This window comes from Muntiacus reevesi, chromosome 2, assembly GCF_963930625.1.
Source record: "Muntiacus reevesi chromosome 2, mMunRee1.1, whole genome shotgun sequence".
NCBI lineage: Eukaryota > Metazoa > Chordata > Mammalia > Artiodactyla > Cervidae > Muntiacus > Muntiacus reevesi.
In genome coordinates this window covers 101777841-101798161 of record NC_089250.1, presented here as the reverse complement: position 1 = coordinate 101798161, position 20321 = coordinate 101777841, and the positions used below count along the sequence as shown (strand labels likewise).

Sequence of the window (20321 nt, the reverse complement as noted above, 5' to 3'; positions counted from 1 at the left end):
GTGTGGCAATACTCTTAAGTGCCTGGGGTAGAGATACATAATAGCCACAGGATTCAAGTAATGAACACTTTCTTTTTCATTTTATCTTTAAGCTGAAGCTAGAGAACCTTATATTATAAGAAGAACATTTTAGTAAAGGTGTCATTAGAAATATCAAACTAATAAGTAAATATTTATATGTACTCTACATAGAATATTTTAAAATGATTAGTAATATTTTTGTTTAATATATTTTACCTTATGCTCTGCTTTTTGAGGGTGATTTAAGAGCAGGGGTTGTATTGCCACAGCAGATTTTCAAATGCACCTTTCTGAGCAGAAAGCAAAGGGAGCTGCAACAGATTGGGATTTAGGTAGATGAAATCTAGTATTGTCTCATGAGTGCAGGTTAGAAGTGACTGTCATTTCCTCCCAATATGGAGTACTTTGGCATTTAAGATGTTTCTTTAGTGTTATTTGTTTGTTTGTTTGTTTGTTTTGGAGCAGATTATCTTTCTTGTTGAACTTTGCCAGGTGCATATGAAAAATGCCAAGAGGTTATCATTTGTCTGCCTGGTATTTAATGATAAATCCTGGCTTTGGAATCCAATACACAAGGTCTGAATCCTGACTTGGCTACTAGATGCTTTTTGGTGTGGATACATCACTTATACTCTCCAGACTCAGTTTTGTTTTGTATTTTTATCAGTAAAATGAGCAAAGCAAAACCTACCTGATAGGCTTGCTATAACTATATAAACAATGTATATAAAAACCACTGATTTGTCTAGTAGGGACATTATAGACATTATATTATTTTCAAATGATTTTAAATTCTTTAAAAAATCATGGGAATAGGCATGAAAAAAAAGCCCCAGGAAAAAGTGGGTATGGAATTTTAAATTTATTACAGAATCCAACAATATTTAGAATATGGGACATAGAAATGTAATGCATAGTTGGAAAATGAGAATGTTTATTGTCAACAGCTTGCAACAAAGTGAGGTTGAAATATTTTGGCCATAAAATGGCATGGATCAATGATCATGGCTACTAATCCATGGTTAATAATATTAAAGGAGAGCCAAACAATGGAGTGTGGTAGGGAGAAGAATAGGTTACATTCTGCATTTCCAGAAATGAGAAGATAAAAGTTCCTCAGGTAGTCATTTCTAACAAATTTCAAAATAGACACTATTGAAGAGTGTTTTTGAAAATAACTATGAAATTTGGCTTAGTATATACTTAATTTTTCTAATAATGTGATTATAAAGCGATAAAACTCTACAGTTAAAAAAAAAAGTAGTTCCATTACACTTTTAGGCACACCATAACTAACATCATAATGTCCCTTGCGGTCTACCTCCTACAAGATACTAAATTAGAAAGAGCAGATTCAAGCATTGAAGGACTGTCAGTTTGCCAGCAGTCACCATGTGTTAGACTGGTGTTTAACAATGAGTATGACTGACCCCTGCTGAGGAACATAGATAGTATGAGGGTACCTGAGGCAATTGCAACCCACAGGTGAAAACAGTCTCTCCAATTTGTAATGGAATACCAAGATGTCAAGGTGAGTCACATCACATAAATGTCACCTGCTCTGACAGCATACAGGACAACTGCCCATGGTGTTTTTCTTCCAATTTTCTCCTTGAATAATGAAATAACTTGAAGATGCCAGTGGGGACTGGTAATCTTTTGCAGTATACTGACAGAAAAGAATATTTTATATTTCAAATCTGGATAATTTGTTATAGCTAAGAGAAACTGCTGAATTGCAATTGCTCTTGATGAAAGCAAAAACTCATTTAATATAACTACATGGGAAAAATTAACCTAAAAAAGGCCAGAGTAGCTGTATAGTACTCTCTTAATGACAGCATTACCATTGAAATTGCTGACTTTGGGTTTGATATTTGTCCCTTGTTTTTAAATAGAAACATATATTTACATTATGTTTTTAACAAATGACTTATTCTAACAAGCAAACAAATGGTTCAGTATTTAAAAGACAGTCTGCAATATATTTCCACATTGTAATTTCTTACTCTTTCTTTCCCGTTTATCTGTTTTCCTTAGACGGTCTTTCTTACACATTGACATTGAATCAATTATCTTCAATTATTCTGGGCTCTCTTTTTTTCTTCTACTACCCAGATGGCTACCTTATGGATGCTATTTTCCCTAGTTATTACCTATCAATACATCTTTTGATTTCTTCTCTTCTGTTTCTCTGGGCTCAACAAAATTGGTTTTTATTTGTCAATTTTGCCTTTTCTTTCTGCAGGCTGCTTCTCTTATCTGGTCCTGTGATAACCCTATTCTCCATGAACCAATTCTTGTTGTTTTTCCACCGTCTCTTATTTCTCCTTTATCCATATTTCATCAGTTCTTTCCCTTTATTTTTTGCCTCTTTCTTACAACTGATTGTACTTGTAATATTTCTCTGCCAGTTCTTTCTTCTTATATAATTATTTCCATATAATTCTTTTTACTACAACTTTCTTTACTTACACTTAGCAATAGGTGCTTATTGAGGCTAACTATGTGCCTGTAATATAAGAACCTAAAGACACTGTGACACAGACCTTGCTGTCAAGGCATTCCCCATTCAGAAGAGACAGACATATACATCAACAAGATAAGACAAAAGATGTAGAAAATGCAGTGATGCAAATAGATACAGGATTTTAGAGAAGCCCTAGGAAATGTGATATGGATCAAGAGAGAGTGGCATGAAGAAAAAATTTCCTGGATGATGTGTTACCTTGGTCAAGTCTTGAGAGATGAGTGATAAGTAAACTGGCATTGCCAGAGTGAAATGGAAGGTAGAGAATGTAGAAAGGGACCTTGCAGACAGGAAATGGTCTTTCTGTAGAGAGAGTGATTTGTCAAACTGAGAAGCATGAGCATGAACAGGAACCTTGGATGCATTTGAAGCAGAAAATAGCCATAATCAATATTCGTTTTGATCACATATTTGTTCAGCTATGTAGAAAATAGATTTGAGGGATATATGAATAATGTTAGAGATTCCTCCTGAAGACTCTTTTATGAGAATCTGGATCAGGGATAGCAATAGAAAAATATCAGAGAGAGCAGATTCAAGAATTATTTATGTGAAAATTTTGTTTTAATTGGTAGAAATTAATTGCTGATTGAATACAGGTAGTAAAGGAAAGGACTTCCCAAGTGGCTCAGTGGTAAAGAACCCACTTATCAATGCAAGAGTCGCCAGACACATGGGTTCGATCCCTGGGTTGGGAAGATCCCCTGGAGAAGGTAACAGCAACCCTACTTCAGTATTCTTGCCTGGAAAATTCCATAGACAGAGGAGCCTGGCAGGCTATAGTCCATAGGGTCACAAAGAGTAGAACATGAGTGAGCATGTACAGTAAGAGTAAGGATGATTCTTAGAATTGACATGTAGCAGCTAGGTGGTAAATGACGTCAAAAGTTAAGAGAGTAGGAATGTGGCAGAGGAGCCAGTTTATCCTTTGTTCTCCCTCCCTAATGAGTCTTCCAACAAAATTAATAACTTGCATTTTTTATAAACCATACCATACATTTTTAAAGCTTTATTTTTAAAGTAACCCATCTGTGACTTAATCCTCATGAGACACCTCTGAAATTGAGCAGGTAATATCCACAATTTTCAGACAAGAGCACTGAAAAGCCTTATGTCACATGTATAGCCTATTCTTGTTGTTCTGTTGCTAAGTCATGTACAATTCTTTGCAACTCCTTGGACTGCAGCATGCCAAGTTTCCTTGTCCTTCACTCTCTCCTGGAGTTTGCTCAAACTCATATCCATTGAGTCGGTGATGCTATCTAACCATCTCATACCCCACTTCCTCCTTCTCCTTTTGCCTTCAGTCTTTCCCAGCATCAGGGTCTTTTCCAATGAGTCATCTCTTCCCATCACGTGGAGCTTCAGTTTCAGCATCCTAGTGACAATAGATTATTTAAATGTGGAAAATGTTTTTAGTTAGGAATCTTGAGATCCTATTCTGGCAGTTTGGCTGCTGGAATGTAGACCTGGGTGATGAAGCCGTGAAGGCACTGTCTTCACAAACATGAGCGAGTTGAAAGATGATCCTCGTTAGATGCACCCTTAACCCAAGATTGTGCCACAGCAATGCTTATCATTCATTTCCTCCTACACAGAAATTTGCCATCACTTGATATCTTCAAGTAAGAGGAGGCTACCAAATGGCTTAGAATTCACCCTTAATAAATGAACAGGTCATAAATACACAATACGTTGCATAACTATGTTTTATATATGTTACATGTATGTTTAAGACTTTATTAATGACTCTTAGATTCATTCTAATAATCTTTCTACATTTGCTTCACATTTGTTTTGTATTCCTGTGGAGTTGTAATACAGACACAGACATTATTTTCAAAGCAATGTGTGAGTGGTTGCTATAAAACAGAGGCTTCTATGTTCTCACAGTCCAACTGAAAACCAGAGAAATTGCATTTCTAGTTGCAGTAATAACACAGGGAAGACAGATGATAACAAAGGACTTTTCGGTACTGCCCTCGTGTTCATTTCAAATTGGGTAAGGAGCTTAGGTAGGAGGCAGGCACTTTACCAGGAGCTGAGTCCACTTTGCTACATCAATGTGCCATCACATCACACTTTATTTGCTGTGTGTATCTAGGTAGTGGGCAATGATGAGAGCCCTTGAATAAATTTAATCCTTGTACTCCATCCCCAATACTATTAAAGTTATATTTAGATTTAAGGCTTAGGTTTCAGATGAGGATTCATGATATGAACTTGTAATTTGTTCAGTAGGCAAATAAGGAAGACAAAAAGATTGAATTATGATTCCTGTGAGAAGTCTGGCTATGACCTAGCTTCATAAACTAATTGAAGGAACCTGTCAAATTATCTTTAGCAGTAAAATCTTGGATTGCAAGGAAAAGTTTGATCAGAATTAATCTGAGTGTTGCTTGCATTAACCAGTGTTATTCTTTTAACCAGATTTATTTCTGAATTACCTTGAACCAGGAGGGCATAATAATCTGGAAAAGTGAGTTTATCGAGTAATGTTTTTCTACAAAGATATATTCTTTTTATGACCTGATTCAAATCTGAATCATTTTAAAGTTTGGAAATACTGTACAAATTCTATGCATCACTATGATAAGTCTCCATAACATAAATCCAAACAAACAATTCTCTTTTCTAAACTCCTAGGTGAATTCAGCTATGTATATGTGCATATTTCTAGCAGAAGTAATTCCTGTTATAACAGTTGTTCTCAAACTGTGATCAGAAATCTCTGGGGAGCTTTTTAAATGTACATAATTTTTGTCCCTTCTATAGACTTACTGAGTCTAAATGTCCGGGGATAGTGATTGAGAATGTTTTTAGCTTCCTAGTTTATTCTGCTGTGGACTATTTAAAAAATAATGACTTAAAGTGCATGGTTAATATTATTCACAATAATCTTGAGGAAATAATGATGTATAACACTGTTTGTGTAGAATGATGCCATCCGTGTGTGTTAATATATATAAGTCACACATAAGTGTATATTACATAAGTAAATACATTTATGTGCTTGTATATCTATAAGACTTTGGGTGTTTTCCTCTAGAGGACTGGGAACCAAGCATAGGTGGAAGAGATATTTATTTTTACTCTATAAAATTTATCCATTTAATTCATTTGAAACTATTTTTCACAAGTTTCTACGTTACAAACGTGCATGTATGTGGAAGGGGGTATGGATATATGGGGGGTAAGGGCACAGTGTGGGTAAAATCAAAAGACATAAAAAAGCATACTTTTTTTTGCATTAATTTGGATACCAGGTAAATTACAATTCCCTTTAATTCAGTTTTTAATTTGTTAAAATCATCAGTTATTCTGCACAATAGGCCATCTTACCCATTCTTCATCTCTACTCCATCCCTAATTTCTACAACATAATTAAATATTTATAAAGTTCTCTTATGAGTCAGGTCCTATGCTAGATTTTGGAAATTTAAGTCAGGTGACATGTAGTTGCTAACCTCAAATATTGGCAGTAGAAATGTAAATAGATAAATAAATTCATGTAATATAAACTCATCTCCAAATACCTCATCTAAAAACATTTGAGACAGAAATTTTTACTGGGAATCTAATATGTTTACTAAAAAGAGTACATTCAAAAACATATGGCTCATCCTTCTATTGCTACTATATTCTCATTCTCATTTGTTTTCTCTATTTCTTCCCTATGTATCATATTGACCTATTTCCTCCCAATCTTTTGTTTTTAATTCTGTGCTTTTTGCATAGTACCATAAGCTTTTGCTTTGTTCTTGTATTATTCTACATTCTTGGGCTATCAAGAGAGTGTGACTGAAAATAATAAAATTGATTTTAAAATATAGTTGAAGGTTCAGGGAAAGCACCACAGTTTCTGAATGGCAGGTACACAATGCATTTTGTATTCTTAACCCATGGTTCAGGGTCCTCCTTATGGGTAGTGTCTGTTTTCCTTTCATGAGCTTTAATTGACTAACACAGATGTATCCCTTATTCAAATGAATGATGTGTGGGCCACAGGAAATTGAAAGTAAGTGCCTATTAAAGGAGTTCTCCGGAATACTCACAGTGTATAAATTACTGTTTTATAAATGATGTAAAGCTAGTAAATGGTCAAAATAATATTCAGTTTGAGATTATGCAAATGAAGTTAAGAAATAGAGCTATTTCTTCAAATTACTTAAAAAAATGGATTTCCCCTTCACTGAGCATTGTGCTACTGCTGCTGTTGAAGTTAGATGAAAATTGTGAAGAATCAGGCTGGAGAAGGTGAGTCTGGAATGTATGAACCCCAGAAGGGCAACAGCAAATGCCCCCTTTTGTTTTCCTTTCTCAGAATTATATGGTGGAATGAATCAGAAATCGTTGAAAACTGAATTTGTGGGGAAGTACTCTGGTGATTGCAGCCATGAAATTAAAAGATGCTTACTCCTTGGAAGGAAAGTTATGACCAACCTAGATAGCATATTAAAAAGCAGAGACATTACTTTGCCAACAAATGTCCATCTGGTCAAGGCTATGGTTTTTCCAGTGGTCATGTATGGATGTGAGAGTTGGACTGTGAGGAAAGCTGAGCATCGAAAAATTGATGCTTTTGAACTATGATGTTGGAAAAGATTCTTGAGAGTCCCTTGGACTGCAAGGAGATCCAATCAGTCCATCCTAAAGGAGATCAGTCCTGGGTGTTCATTGGAAGGACTGATGCTGAAGCTGAAACTCCAATACTTTGGCCACCTCATGCGAAGAGTTGACTCTTTGGAAAAGACTCTGATGCTGGGAGGGATTGAGGGCAGGAGGAGAAGGGGACAACAGAGGATGAGATGGCTGGATGGCATCACCAACTCAATGGGCATGAGTTTGAGTAAACTCCGGGAGTTGGTGATGGACACGGAGGCCTGGCGTGCTACTATTCATGGGATCGCCATAGTCGGACACGACTGAGCGACTGAACTGTACTGTGAGGATTTCACAATATGTCAGTCCTTACTAGATAGCATTTAATTATTTTCATGTAATGCTTAAGATTAATAGTGAGTCACTTAACACATTTCGAATTTGTGAATTTCATTTGTTGTTCACCAAAAATACATGATTTAGAGAAATAGAGAATTCTCAAATCTTTTTCACATGTACCATCTAATTTGATTATCCATATCACCTGTGAGGAAGATAAAATAACTAATAATATTTTATTAGTGCCATTATGTTTCAGACACTGTTGTAAACTATTTAATTAACTGATTTAGCCTTCTAAACAATCCTATGATGTATATACTGCTTTTATCTTGTCGATGAATACACTGAGGCATGGAGAGAATATAACAACCCAAGGCCCACAGCTGGTGAATGCAGAAGATGGGATTTGAATCCACCCCATTTGATTCCAGAGTCAGCCCCAATCTTTCCCGACATATTGCACAGTAGGTGGTAGAAGCAAGTCTATCATGCAATTCTATGATTCCTAATACACATCTCTATGTTATGTACAGAACTATAAGAAAAAATCATTTGTTTGGGTATGAAGTTTTATGAAATACAGCTTTTATGCTTTTTAAATCAGTCAGAATCATAAGTTAAAGTTCTTCTATACTAAGCCTGCATAATGAGTGCATTTCCATGAGGCAACATGCACAAGCTAGCAGGCATCACATGACATTTTTTGTCCAAAAAATATGGAAGGACATTGAAACAATAGGATAAATACTACACACACACACACACACACACACACACACACACACACACATAAGAATACAAGGTTTAGAATCCCAATAAAGAAGCAAAGAGTCAGACATGATTAAACATGAGCACAACAAAAGAAGCAGCAATTACTGTGCCTGAACTGAATCACTGTAGCTTCCAGAGAGGAGCACTTGATCTGTCTTTAGAATAAGCAGGATTGCACAAACATGTCCAACCTAAGCATTAGCATGATGCAAAAGTAGGGGAAATATGGTGGAAAATACAGTGAATTTGGGTATTTGCCTCAGTTCAGTTCAGTTCAGTTGCTCAGTGGTGTCCAACTCTTTGCGACCCCATGAACCTCAGCATGCCAGGCCTCCCTGTCCATCACCAACTCCCGGAGTCTACCCAAACCCATGTCCATTCAGTTAGTGATGCCATCCAACCGTCTTATTCTCTGTCATTTCCTTCTCCTTCTGCCCTCAATCTTTCCCAGCATCAGGGTCTTTTTAAATGAGTCAGCTCTTCGCATCAGGTGGCCAAAGTACTGGAGTTCCAGCCTCAGCATCAGTCCTTCCAATGAACACCCAGGACTGATCTTTACGATGGACTGGTTGGATCTCCTTGCAGTCCAAGGGACTCTCAAGAGTCTTCTCTAACACCATAGTTCAAAAGCATCAATTTTTCAGTGCTCAGCTTTCTTTGTAGTCCAACTCTCACATCCATACATGACCACTTGAAAAACCATAGCCTTGACTAGATGGACCTTTGTTGACAAAGTAATGTCTCTGCTTTTTAATATGCTCTCTAGGTTGGCCATAACTTTCCTCCCAGGAGCAACGTCTTTTAATTTCATGGCTGTAATCATCATCTGCAGTGATTTTGGAGCCCAGAAAAATAAAGTCAGCCACTGTTTCCACTGTTTCCCCATCTATTTGCCACAAAGTGATGGGACCAGATGCCATGATCTTAGTTTTCTGAATGTTGAGCTTTAAGCCAACTTTTTCACCCTTCTCTTTCACTTTCATCAAGAGGCTCTTTAGTTCTTCTTCACTTTCTGCCATAAGGGTATTTGCCTCACCTCTTCTCAAATATGTGGTCTTTGGCAAGTCCCTTACCTTCTCTGAGCTTACTTGTTTGTTAATTAAGTAGTGAAAAGTACTCGCCACACAGTACTCTTATGAAAGAAAGTAATAATTTTACATGAATATATTTTACAAACTATAACTTGATATGTAAAATTAATGTATTTATGTTGATAGTTGAGTTAATAAATGATTCCAAGTACTGGCTATTGCTTATCAAATTTCTGTCAGGTCTTTAGGTCATGGCAAAATAATGCTTGGAAGTGAGATAACAATACTTAGAAATGGGAAATGAGAAAGTGGCTGCATGAGTTTTCTCTCATAAAATGTTACACAATGCTTAGAAATTAATAGTATAATTTCTGTGTATCAAAAGTATACACAATATACTTTTGATGTATGAATGAAAAAATAAATAAATGAATTGTATAAGCAAGGGAATGACAAGTTTTTATTTTTACCAGTACTTTTATCATTCCACCTTAAAGAGACTATGCCTTCAACCTCTGATTGTGGAAACATATATGGTAGTATTTTATTTTGGCCTTTTATTCTGGCCTTGGTCTCAGAATGAACATTTAGTGGCAGGATTCTTATTTTAACTGTATTATTTGCTTATTTTTTTGTTTTGTAGCCATTATTTGTTATATTACACCTAAAAGTACACCTCCATAGTAAAATCATTCATTTTTCACATATAGAGTGAAAATAATATTGACTGGTTAGTAACTATTAATATGTATTCTCCAGACTGTTTTTTGTTTATTTTCAAATATTTGAACAATCTATTAAAGAAAGATTATGCACTAAAAAATCTAATAGTATACAAGAACACCTTTTTAAAAAGTCTCCTCTCACATACATCTCCCCTCTTCTGACGTAAATTCCAAGATATAAGCACTTTTAGCTACTTTGATATTTAGTTTTTCTTTTAGTTACCCAGGTTTCCCTGAATTATTATATTGCTATTTTATACTTTATCAGCCATGATCATTGTTTTGACTCCCCATAAATTTATACCAGCATTTGCCTTTAGTTCTGTTAGTGGCTGTCTCTATAAATTCAAAAATCATACTCTAATAACTATTTTGTTAACCAATCAGCTTTCCATGGTAAGAACAGGATTTATCTGGAGTCCCAGTGTGTATGACAAGGACAGTAACTACCTTAACTTTATTTCTACCTATCTCGCCACATTTGTAACTTGCCAAATTTTGTGAGGGTACCTTGATTTTCACTTGGCAATATAACTTTATACCAGCATTATAACACTTATGTGGCATCTATTGGCTGATTCTATATGCTTAAAAACCAAGAAGTATTATCTGTATTATTCAAGCTATGCATGCATGTGTGTGCTTGCTAAGTCTCTTCAGTTGTGTCTGATTCTGTGCAACCCTGTGGACTGTATGTCATTTATCACAATGAGTGGTATGCTCACATTGTAGTTTCTTTTTTACAATGCCATTATTTCAGCTGCATTTGTTTATTTATTCACTTAAGTAGTTATAGGGCATCTTCTGTATGCCAGGCACTGTTGCAGGCTCTTGCAATACAATAATGACCAAAGCTGCAAAAGTGCTTGTTCTCATGGAGCTTATATCTCATTGATTAAATAAACATTGACAATAAAGAGTGAGCACAATAAGTAAGCAAATTTGATTGAATTTTTTAAAGGTATGGGGAAATGAAAGAATGAAGAAGAGTGGGGAAGACCAGTATTGCTAGTTTAGGGTGATGGTTTGAAACGTTGTGATCAGAATAAGCCTCCTTTAAGCATAAAGCAAAGGAAATGGGGGAAGTAAGCGTGCAGCTATCTAAGAAAAAAGATTTTGAGGCAGAAGTCTTGGTTAGAGAAAACCCTTGCTGGCAAGCATGCCTGATCTTTAAGCTTGGGCTAAGTGGTATTAGAAAAGGTCAGAGATGTGTTACGGAGTGCAAGTTAGATCATATGAGAACTTTGGCTTTTTCTCTGAATCTAACGGTGCATTTTGGAGATTTGAGTAAAAATGTTCACTGCCTTGTAGTACATTTTAAAAGGATGATTTCTGTGTTGAGAAAAAAAATGTAAGAGTTAAAATAAAAGGAAAGGGACCAAAAAAAAAAAAAAAGAATAATATATGTAGAAATAAATTTTTAAAAAAGAACTGAGGAAAAATATAATGTGCCCTCCACCTCAGAGAATTCCATACCTGTTATGTCTGTGAAATTTCCACCACTTTCATATTTCCTATCTCTCTGGAACTTCTATTTATTGAGTATTGGATCTTTATTGATTGTATATATTTCTTACTTTTCCTCTCCAAAGCTCTGCCTCTTATCCTTGATTTTATTTTCTAGTTCTTTCATTAGGATTAATTTACCTGTTATTTAAATGATTTTGCTTTCTTCTTATTATCCTATTATTGTGGTATGCATATACTATTCATAAATCCTTTAGTAAGTATTGAGGATTTTATTTTGGTTAATTCATTTTAATTTTATTTTACTTATTTTTCTTAAATAATCTGGCCTTCTTAATGGTCATTTCTCCCCTGTTTATCTTACTATTTCTTTTCCATGTCAGCAACTGTTCTTAAATATATGGTAATTCTTGGATCTCTGCTTATATTTAAAGAACAATTCAAAGAAAAACAAACTCGTTCATTTGTGAACTTAGGTGAGACTTGAACTTAAGTAAGACTTGGTCTTACTTGATCAAGAATAAGTGGGACGAATCTTGCCTTTAAGCTGGAGGATTCTAAGCACTTTGAATTAACATTTCAACATTTTTATTAAAAGTTAGAGAACTAAGAATATACTTTCTATACTTCTTTCAGAAAAATAGTCTCCATCTTTTGGCCTGCAAGAGAAATATTTGACCGTCTATCACCTGTCAGTCAGGGTAGATGAGACTTGTTGGGGATAGAGAACGATTGACCATTTGCAAAAAGAATTTCAACCTCATTGTTTGCTATAACTGGTGTTGCCAAGTCTTGCTTGTGTACACAATCCTAAGCTGAGGCTTTCTTTACTGTAAAGCATGAAAAAATACATTTCATAAGCAGTAAGCCCTCTTATTTTCTTGTAAAAATGTAAAAATGTACTTGACTTAGTGAGTTTGAGAAGATTTCCCTAAGGAATTGACAATTATGAAGAGATCTGAGTATAATAAGGAGGAGTTAACAAGGTAAAAATAGTAAAAAGCATATTCTTAGCATAGCATGTCAAAGGTTTTATTTCAAGAGGGAGCATAGTGTAAACGCACATTTAAGCTTTTTGTTTTGTTGTTATTTCATTTTCACGTTAGAGCTGTCTGCTCCATAATGCCTTGTGAAATAAAACCACAGTTAACACAAACTGCATTGTATAATATGAGTAAACTACAAGAATATGTCGTACAGCATCAGGAGTATAGCCAATATTTTATAGTACACTAGAGTATAGTCTATACAATTTTGAATCACTATGTTGTACACCTAAAACTAATATTGAAAATCAATTATATTTCATTTAAAAAGAGGAAATTATGATGCTTAGTAGGATAGCCTTTAACTATGGACTTGCATACTGTTGACCTCCAAAATAAAAATTCCTTTTCCAGAAAAAAATGGATTTATTTGGAAATAACAGAATTGCAATTTGGGACAAGTGAACCACAACAAAAAATCATAGGCAAGTCTAACAAACAAAAGAAAGGAATGCTATATTATAGAGTAAAAGGAGGAAGTTGAGAGAGGTTGTTTTGAAAGAATGGAAGTCCATTGGAGAAAAGTTAAAGTTCAATGTGGTAACGCTTTCTCATTGTATGAGTTGTTGGGATAGTCACTTTCTTGAAGGAGATGAAATATACACATTTTTTCTTTAATTATTTTTTCTGTAACTGATGAGCCTTTGCTGTTAATGATTCTTCTACCGGGGTCTCTAATTAGCAATTCTTCCTGTAACTGACATCAGTAACTCCTGCAATTGACATCAAGTGGTACTGCATGAGAGCTCCCCTTCCCAGCCTTTCAACCCCCTTTTAGTAAGTTGTTTTTTCATTAATCTTCATAATACATATTTTTACTTTTCTTAACTTATTTAACATGTATCAGTATTTGGAATAACAAAACAAAACTGAACTAAACACAAAGGAAAAAAAAATAGAAATGCTAATAAAGAATCAATATTTTTGTTAGAACTTTACAATAGCACCAATAAGTCCCATTTTCTTATAGTATCATGTTAACTCTAATATCTTGATCCCAACAGTCAAAGCTGTTAACAGGACTCTCTTCTGATCTAATGTGTGACTTTCAAATCTTATGTCTGCATTGATAACAAGGTATATTAGGTTAGTGCAAAAGTAAATGTAGTTTTGGGCAGTTAATTTTAAGTCATTCTAAGTAGTCTCAAACACATCTTTATTAATCAAAAGAGGAAGCATTACAATCAACACATTTTTGCCAGCGTTTATTTCTCTAATGTAAAGATCTGTGCTTCGGGATTTGAGGAACAATTGGAATTCTGCCTTCTGCTGGTTGTGGAAGCTTTTTCCTGCATTTTCCCTGCAAGAAGTTGTCAAGGTGCTTGAAGAAGCAATAGTCAGTTGCTGAGAGGTCAAGTGAATATGGCACATGAGGCAAACTTTTGTAGCCCAATTCATTCAACTTTTGAAGCATTGGTTGTATGACATGTGGTTGGGCATTATCATGGAGAAGAATTGGGTCCATTCTGTTGACCAGTGCCAGCTGCAGGCCTTCAGTTTTTGATGCATCTCATTGCTTTTCTGAGCATACTTCCCAGATGTAATGGTTTCACTGGGGTTCAGAAAGGTATAGTGGATCAGACCAGCAGCAGACCACCAAACAGTGACCATGACCTGTTTTTGGTGTAAGTTTGGCTTTGGGAAGTTTTTTGGAGTTTCTACTCAGTCCAACCACTGAGCTAGTCAATGCTGGTTGTCATATAAAATCCACTTTTCATTGCATGTCACAATCCAGTTGAGAAAGGGTTCACTGTTGTTGGGTAGAATAAGACAACAGGACACTTCAAAATGACAACTTTTTGATTTTCAGTCATCTTATGTGGCACCCACTCATCAAGCTTTTTCACCTTCCAATTTGTTCCAAATGTCAAATGACTATAGAATGGTCGATATTAAGTTCTTCAGCAGCTTCTCATGTAGTTGTAAGAGTATCAGCTTCGATGATTTCTCTCAGTTGTTTGTTGTCAACTTCTGGTCGCTGGCACTGTGATCCTTGTCTTCAAGGCTCTCGTCTCCTTTGCAAAACTTCTTGAGCCACCACTGCGCTGTATGTTTATGAGCAGTTCACGGGCCAAATGTGTTGCTGATGATGTGAGTTCTGTCCACTGTTTACAACCCATTTGAACTTGAATAAAAAAAAATTAAAAATTGCTCATATTGCTTTTTGCCTAACATCATTTCAGTAATCTAAAATAAATAGAAAACAAATAGCAAGTAATGTCATTAACAAAAAAACATGAAGTGAGAAACGAGCATTAAAATGGTGTATAACAACCACATTCATTTAAGAATGTAGTATCAAAAGGCAAAGATCAACAGTGCAAAACTACAGTTACTTTTGCACCAACCTAATACAAATAGACTTGTGAAATTAGTTAACAAATGAGCACGATGAAAGTAACAAGGATATTAAAATACAGAAACTTTAAACAGAGTTTGCTGTTCTGCCTTGTAGGATGCAGAGAGAGAAGGGAAAGTACTTACAACCAAACAGGATTTCATAGAATTCTGAATTTTTAACACTGCCATGTTTTTTCTGAAGAAGTCTTTTTTTATTTTTTTTTCTTACTGGAGCATAATTTCTTTACTATGTTGTGTTAGTTCCTGCTGTACAATGAAGTGAATCAGCTATATAGCTATATGTATACTTACATCCCCTCCCTCTTGAACCTTCCTCCCACCCCCCCATCCCACCTATCATACAGCTCAGTATAAAAAAATAACCCAGTAAAAAAAGCAAAAAAAAAAAAAAAAAGAAATGGCAGAAGACCTAAATAGATTTTTCTCCAAAGAAGACTTACAGATGACCAAGAGGAACATGAACAGATGTGCAACATCACTAATTATTAAAGAAATGCAAATCAAAACTCTGATAAGGTATCACCTCACACCAGTAAGAATGATCATCAAAAAAAAAAAAACAAAAGTCTGCAAACAGTAAAAGCTGGAGAGGTTGTGAAGAGAAAGGAACCCTCCTAGACTGTTGGTGGGGAGGTAAATTATGTATAACCACTAAGGAGAACAGTATGGAGGTTCCTTAAAAAAGTAAAAATAGAACTACCAACTGACCCAACAATCCTACAACTGGGCATGTACCCTGAGGAAAGTGTAATTTAAAGAGACACATGTACCCCAGTGTTCGTTGCAGCACCATTTAAAATAGCCAGGGCATGAAGAAGTTTTCTTGACTTTTATCATTCTGAAGATATTCCTGAAGAGTCTAAGGATGCTGACCTATTGTTTTATTTGGATAGAATTCTTAATGTGTGCCTTTCCTTTTCTGTTCTCTAAAAACCAATTGAAGCTAGCTATAAGAGCAAGGCAATGTTTCTGAATAATAGAACCTAACTCAGTGAAAATATTGATTAAATACCTTTACCAAAGTAAAAGTTAATATGAAAAGTCTTTTCAGAACATCGGGGATTACATATGGGGATCTGTATAATGACTTGTATGTTGAGCCAATTCTTTCTATTTTATCCCACATGAAACAGATGATTCAGTCTTTCATCTAAAGCACATGTAAGTAGGATTACACAGAAATTTAGCAGTAGAACTGGAAATAAGGAGCTAGTTTACTTTGCTTTCAATACTTGATTCCATTGGTTTTTAAAGGTCTTTACTGATGGTCTCACATGTTTGTTAGGAGGTTCATAAGGGCGACATAATATAAGATTAATATTAGATGATGAAACTCACATTTTGAATTTTCATGTGTGTGTATGTGTGTTTGTGTGTTCTGGCACACACATGTACTACTGTCCAGTGTGTGCTGCTTCTAATGTTTGGTGCAGTTGTGCAGAATCTTTTTTTACAACTGACTTACTAATCTGCCACATGGACTCATTTTAAAATCATGATTCTTTTATTAAATGGATGTCTCCTACTCATAATGCTTAGGTAGCAAAACTCCTGTTATTAGTATAGTTCAACATATTCTACTGCTGAAAATACTCCTCAAAATATGAGGTTCAGAAAATGTTTTCCATTTTATGTAATTATACCCTTGGAAATCACCATTTCTGCCTGATGTTGAGTTCTGCAGCTTAAGAAGTATGAATTATTCCATCATTACAGGTGGACAAACTACTTGAAACAGACAATAGATCATGTGAAAAACACATTAAATGATGTAAAACAAGTTTTCTTGAGTTTATATTTTCCATCAGTGTTCAGAGCTCAGCAAAATCTGAAAAACACGTAATGGTGCTATTTAAATAAAATACACTTTTGCTAACTTGAACTATGGACATTTGGTATTGTTTTCCAAGAGACTAGATGGGTGGGTTGTTTTGATCCCCTCCACCATGACCCACATTACACGTTCACAGTTGGGCTTGCTGAAATAACAGCTGTAGCATGTGTAGCACGCTTTTTTTCTGCCAAGTTAACTGGACTGAATGGGGATAAAATCTGTGACCCTTTCCTCATTAACCCAGTGCTCTACCCAGCTGAGCTAATAGCTCCAGTTCACAACAGCAGGCAAACAAAAACGAGGTATTTAACATGATGGACATTGGCAGCATTTTCCATATTTCATAAACTAAAACGCTTTCTTGAAGAATCCAATATTAGCCTCTTAATTAATCAATATGAAACAAAGCATTCAACTAATACAAAACTGTCACTACTAGATTTAGCACTTAAAAGCATAAGAGACTGGGAGGAAGAGAAGGGATAAATTGGGAGATTGGGATTGAGATGTACATATTACTATATATAGAATAGGTAACTGATAAGAACTCTATGCAGTATTCTGTAATGATTTATATGGGAATATATATCTAGAAAAAAAGTGAATATATGTGTATGTATACAGAATCACTTGGCTTTACAGCAGAAACACACAATATTGTCAAATAAGTATACTCCAATAAAAATTAAAAGAAAAATGCAAAGCAAAAACCATAGATGATGATGCTGTTAATGTTAGGAATATTACTATGCCTATGGTGTAGAAGTGGATATCTGTGAGAAATCAGCAGTCCCTTTTCTCAGGCTGTGATGCATTATCAAGTCAGATGCTGCTACAGAGAATATAGTCAGCTGCTCTCTGGAACACTGGATTTTAAGTCCCTTAACTTGTGCTATTTTTATTCATTCATGAAATGTGTCTTAGTCTGTCTCCAGCTAGTAATAGATTAGTTTCATCATGTGAATCAGTCTGTAATTAGTTCCCCAAATCTGCTACTCATCTCGGCAAGCATATGTTCCACTTCTTAACTCGGCCTTTGTGTACATTGTCAAATAGCTTAGTGTTGCACTAATATGTTGCCTGGGAAAGAGTTTGATAATAGCTCCTTACTTTGACTTGTCAGTGAAAGAATATGGTGATACATAGATTTTATGAACTATACATTGATAAGAGTCCATCTTTACAGAGGATGGAATCATTTTGTTAAAAGGCTCATACACCGAAGTATGGGTATTTTCATAGCACTTATCAGTCTGGGAAAAATCATAGTTTGACTATATGGACCTTTGTAGGAAAATTAATGTCTCTGCTTTTTATTACACTGTCTAGGTTTGTCATTGCTTTTTTTCCAAGGGACGTCTTTTCCTTGGCTGCAGTCACTGTTCACTGTCTCAATAGCTTTAGGCAAAGTTTTCTCCCTTGTAAACTTTGCCATCCATCAGTTTTCCAAATGATTAGAGCAGGTGCTTATCTGTGATTCTTACTGAAACAAATTATGCTACTGAAAAGCAATGGAGTTATATTTTATTTGGGAGAAGAAATATTTCTGGGTAGTCACCAGAAAAACTTGACTTGATTAAAATATAGTGAAACAAGGTACATGTAGTGTCAGGAAGCTTTTCTGATTATTTAAATACTTGTGTTTTTTTCTGAAAGATGGCTTTTTGAAGGCCACAGCAGTGATTTAGCAATACAGCTATTGTATAGATTATCTTATTTATCAAGTATTAGTTTTCAAAAAGGTAAGAGACCTAAAAATTTCTGTAGTCCCTCTTTTCATTTTATAGGCAAGGAAGTGAGACACAGAAAGTCTTCAGGAAACAATTTGATACTATGTCTGGAGAGAACTTAGATTCTTTATTCAAGCAGCATTTGAGCTGGCATTTTTAAAGTAGAATTTGTTATAGTATTCATAATTATATTTTAATTTGTCTGATACTTTTATTTCTATAATAAGAAAGTGATATATATCACCTCTATCTCTTTCATTACTGGAACTAGAGAAGCCTGGTGAGTAAGTCAAAATTTGCTAATGTCAGTATGAGCCAACATCCTGCTTTAGATATCCTCTCTCTGCTTGCTACTTTAAACTCGTTAATTGTGAATGCTAATGAAATATCAAGTTAGACACTGTCTACATTTTGCAAAAATGCTTTCTAAAGGCAAAGTTGTAATAATTCCTGGATTATTTTGAGGAAAACATGTCAGTTAAAGTAGTCATTCAGCCAAGCTAAAATATTTTTAGTTTTGTTTAATATTTTATTTTTCTCAATTTTGGTCATTAATATTGTGATTTATCAAGCATGAAATCTTCAGCATTTGAGAGTTCTCTGAGTATTTGTTATTTGGTCTTTATTAAATTAGAGCTCTTGTGGAGTACCATATTTAGAGTCTCTTTTAGAGTAGATTCCAATTAGCATCTTATAAATAATGCAAATATGAATGAATCAGTAAGATTTCTGCCAAAGTTCACTGCTTGTTTTCAGCAGAGTGCTATTTACAAATTCCTCAAGTTAGTTTATGCAAACTCTTTTCAAACTACTATTATGAGTACTTAGGCAATATTCACATTTTAATTTACACAAAGTAATGTCAAACATAAACTGCCTGTAGATAATTGTTACAATTTTCTCTAGTTTGGCAATCCTCTTATAAGAAATGAATCCACATGTTTTCCTTAGTAACACTGAATTTCCAGCATACAGAGAGCAGGGAAATTCAGCTTTTTCTTTCAGTAGGTTTGGTATAATCATATTTATTGACAGTGTTTGCACATTCACAATCCTTGTGTTTGGAACTATGCAAAAAAAATGTAGACCAGACTTTCTATCTTTAAGTAATATCCATGGCAAACAGAGGAGTAGAACACAACCATAAAATTATTTAAGAAAGTGAAGATTAAATGGTCAGAGAAAGGAGAGACTTAAGAGTTGTTGGTGGTCAGGCAGAGGGTCAAGAAGGAGTCAGTGATCAACCATGAGTAAAAGTCAGATCATCATCAAGTGTTTAAACTTAGGAACCAAGCTCCTGAGAACACACGAAAGACCCAATCAACTGGCATATTATCCCTGAGGCCAGCCAGTGCTCTTTGAACATCAGAGAGTTTACTTGCTATATTGAATTAGTTAATGCTGTTTAAATGTTTAACACCACTTCTTTATTCTGCAGACATGTTTATTTTTTTGTTAAGAATGACAAGAATAGAGATGTCCCAAACATACCAGCATTCCAAGCTTTCCAGAACTGGTCCTTACACATTCTCCTATTTCTTCCTTCAACACTCTCTGTGGAAGTTCTCTGGTCTGGTCAAATTAGATGACGTGTCTCAGAGAAACTCAGTAACTAGCATGTGCCAGCCTTCCCCTGCTTTCCATTTCACAAAGCCTTTCTCCATTTCCTTTTAGCTCTAGTCTATACTTCTGAAATTTTGCACTTAGCCCTCTGGGATAAACGTGTGCAGACTATGCCTTTCTTCCAAATAAAAATTGGTCTTATAAGCTTTAAAATTATAGTGGGATTTGTTTGTTTTAGTGTCATTTGCCATATTTATTGTCACAATTGAAATATATAGTCATGTTCAACTACTTTGCT

At 35.1% G+C, this 20321-nt stretch overlaps 1 protein-coding gene across 1 annotated transcript in view; it reads left to right on the top strand.

Annotated features, from left to right (window-relative positions):
- CTNNA3 (catenin alpha 3) overlaps positions 1–20321 on the top strand; it is a 1724101-nt gene that overhangs the window by 1600811 nt on the left and 102969 nt on the right. The gene's annotated exons all lie outside the window — the stretch shown is intronic.